The following is a 3,691-nucleotide window of genomic DNA, read 5'->3' as shown; positions in this document are numbered from 1 at the left end:
AGTCAACAGCTATGAAGCTCTGAGATCAATTATCCCTAACTATTCTTCAAGGCTGTGGGCAGTTGGAGTATTGGTCTCAGTTCAACCCTAACAAAAGCATTTTTGGATCAAGCACTTTCTTTTCCCCTATCGCAGTACCTTTTCTCACCTTAGTTCCAGTAGAGGCGTTAGTTTTTCCCCAGAATTTCGTCTGTCAGATATTTATAATTATGTGCTCGGTAATGGTTGAATGAGACCTGGGTTGCCACCTGGCCAGCATTTCCACAGGGCTATGTGCTCACCGAAAATGTGTTTTGAATCCCACCTCTGCCACTTGCCAACTCAGAGAACCAGTGATAAATTCCTCAATATTTCTGCATTTAGTAGGAATACAGCTCCTATGTCTTGGGGTTAAATGAGCAGTTCCATAAAAATCTCTCAACAGAGGACTTAGCCTGGAGTCTTTATTCATCAGGGATTTTGCTTGCCTCCCTCAGTGGCCACAGAGCAGCAAGGAAGGACCCCAGGTTTTCTCACAGTTGGTCGGGGAAGTAGGAAGAGTCCACTGGAAAACATCACTCCAGTGTCATTGTCAGCAGCTGAGGCAGGTGGCAGAGGAAGCCATGGGCTCCATTTGGGATTCAAGAGCAGGAAGTGTTTTGACACAACTTAAAACTGAGACAGTCTGAAAATAGCCCTCAGTTCTACCCTCAGATCAGATCCTGGGCAGGGTCTGCTCTGCTCATGAAGAAGACCTGTGTCAGCAAGGCCAAGCCCCATCTCTACTTTCAATGTGACTAAAAACACACAGAAGACCTGGTTCTCCACCTACATCTAAGATACAATTAGATGCTGTGGTCCAAAAAGGGCCAACACTCAGGCTAACACCCAAGGTCACTGGGAAGTCCTAAGATTCCAACCATGATACTGATCTAGTAGAAAAGTAACAAACAAATTTAAAAATCAAAAAGTGACACAAAAAGGAAAAGTAGCTGCTGATGTTTGTCTTCAAACTGCTGCAACAATGACCCAAAATGAGTGACTAACATATGCCAAGCTCCCTGGATGGCCCAGCAGAGGCACTTACACCACACGATGGTCTGACCCTCAGCCAGGCGTGTGCCAGACCTGAGCTTCCTGTGGCGGCATGGGCAGGATTTCACAGGGAGCAGAGGAGGAAACACGCTCACAGTCATTATCTGAGCAGCCACGATGCCAGGCTGGCCTGAGCCCAAGCCCTCTGGCTCAGAGACACTCGGGGAGTCTGGAGCCCTGGCCGCTGGGGCCGCCTGTGAGGAGGAAGGTATCTGTTGGGCTCCAGCCTGGAGCCCATCTGTCAGCGCAGAAGTTGGCAAGTGCGAGCCGTAGAAGATGGCAGAGCAAGCTGGGTAGGGCAGGGGCTGACTAGGGGTCAGCTTTCAGTTCACTGGACACAGACCAGGCCATGGAACACTGTTTGGAGGTCCTTTAAGGAAGTCAGAGATCTAAAGACCACTTCGTGGAAATGTCCAGCTTCTAAGTGGCTCCTGAGAAGCAAGGTTAGGTCACTGTAGCAAATGACGAAGCTCCAGCTCAACTCACCTGGCTCTGACTGCTTCTGAAATCCCTTTGGTGGTTACAGAGGACATCTCATCTGGGCAGCGTGGAGCTCCAAAGAGCTGAAAGGTCATTCTCAGTCCTTCAAGTTCTTCTGTGACAGGTGAGGATCAGACTGGAGACTGAGTGGGCGAACCACTCAGAGGAACCAGAAGCTCCTCCCTTTCTGGTAGTTTGTCTGTCTGTCCAGGAGACTGAGACCTCTCTCATCTGATGGCTCCCTGAGTTTGTGAAATAAGCAAGGTTTCTTAAACGGCCATAGAAACAAATAAGGACTAGCGTGCTAGGATCAGTCTATGAGCTAAGCTTGGCTGGCAACCCCAGAAAAATGCCCAAATTCCTCCAACTCAATAATCTGGCTTGTTTGGTCAGCTGCTCCTCAAACCCTTGGCATTCCAAAATCACCATTGGATAACTTCCGTGCCGTCTGAAATGCCAAGTGACTGACGGAGCAGAGAACGTCAACAGGGGTGTGCAAAGGAGAAAACTGAAATTCTAGGCAAGAAACACTCCCGAATCTGTGGGTCAATAAAACGGCCGCTTCTCATAGCTAAAAAGTTTGCGATAAAAATATATATAATCCAACTTGCAGGGACTGCAATAGAGAAAATGTGTGCTCGCCTTCATTTTCTACAAGCCTGACTCAACTGCAACCACAGGAGCACTGGCTAAGACGTCCAAGGTGACATCTCAAGGTCAAATGCATCACCTGCTTGACCTCCTTGAGTCCACATAAGAACCCTGTGAGGCCGATGTAGATAGCATTGAGTTCCCGTTTTACTTACACAGGGAAGAAACTGAAGCGACGGATTAGTTAATTCACAAAAGGTCATGAGACAAGGAAGGATGGAGCCCGGACAGTCTGACTGCAGAGATGCAGCACTTGTCTGTTCATCCGGTCAAAGTAAAAATCCACTGGACAACACACAACAGGCAGGAAGAGTTCACACGAGGTGCCTGCAGCAGGGAACAGAGGCCAGAGCTCAGCCGCTGCTCAGCGCCCCTCCAGCCAACAGGAGAACGCTTTCCTTGCTGTTGGTTTTTCCTTGTGTTAAAGTACACGGAGAAAAGGTGCTGTTTTGTTTTGTTTTGTTTTGTTTTGTTTTGTTTTGTTTTGTTTTGTTTTGTTTTGTTTTGTTTTGTTTTGTTTTGTTTTTGTACTGGGGGTTGAACTCTTACGTGGAGCTACATCCCCAGCACTTTTTATTTTTTTCTTCTGAGACAGGTTCTCACTAAATTGCCCAGGCTGGCCTCAAACTTGAGACCGATCCACCAGCCTCCACCTGCCGAATAACTGGAATTGCCAATGTGTGCAGGAAAGAGCTGGGATAGGAGGGTTTACTCAAAGAAAAAGTAAAACCTGCTCTTCAAGAAAGGAAGGCCAGGCGTGATAGCACACATCTGTAATTCCAGCACTCGAGAGGTTGAGGAAGGAGGATCCTTGTGAGTTCCAATCCGGGCTGGGCTACAAAGTGAGCTCAAGGCCAGCCTGAAATGCATAGCGAGACCCTGTCTTAAAAAAGGGAAAAAAAAAAAAAGAGAGAGAGAGGAGGAGAAATTGGGCAAGAGCGACAAGGCCCACAGGAAGTTAGGCTCCTGCCTTCCCTTGGAGACTGGGAAAGGAGCGCTATGTTTACATTTCAAAGAGTGGCTTCCAGGTCCCAGACCAAAACATTCCTGGGTTGTAGAACTCTCCCCAAAAGGCTTTTTAAAATATTTACATCTCAAAGGGTCAGAGAATTAACAATCACTCCAAGTTTCCTAAAATAGAGGTCAGGGGCCTAAGGTTAGGAAGAAGCCTGTCTAAAGTTTGGGCAAGCTGAGAGGAGTGCTGAGGTGATCCTGCTCAGTCTGTGCCAGGCTCCTTCCTTTGAGATGACAGCTGTGGCCATGGGGGACATTTAGGAACATCTGGAGAAACAAGCAATAGCTGCAGCTGCCCACAAAGCTTCCCACAGTGCGCAGAATAATCCATCGCTTCCAGACGCACAGCCCTTCAGGGAAGCACTGCTCTTGGTTCCTCGTCTGCAGTACAGAAGGTAGCAGACAGCGGTAGAGGTCAGGCTGCGCAGAGTCAGGCCTGGCAGGGGCTGTGTAGATTACAAAGACCAAGTAC

Source organism: Chinchilla lanigera, unplaced genomic scaffold (assembly GCF_000276665.1).
Source record: "Chinchilla lanigera isolate Chin_1 unplaced genomic scaffold, ChiLan1.0 scaffold00368, whole genome shotgun sequence".
Lineage (NCBI taxonomy): Eukaryota > Metazoa > Chordata > Mammalia > Rodentia > Chinchillidae > Chinchilla > Chinchilla lanigera.
This window is presented reverse-complemented; position numbering follows the sequence as displayed.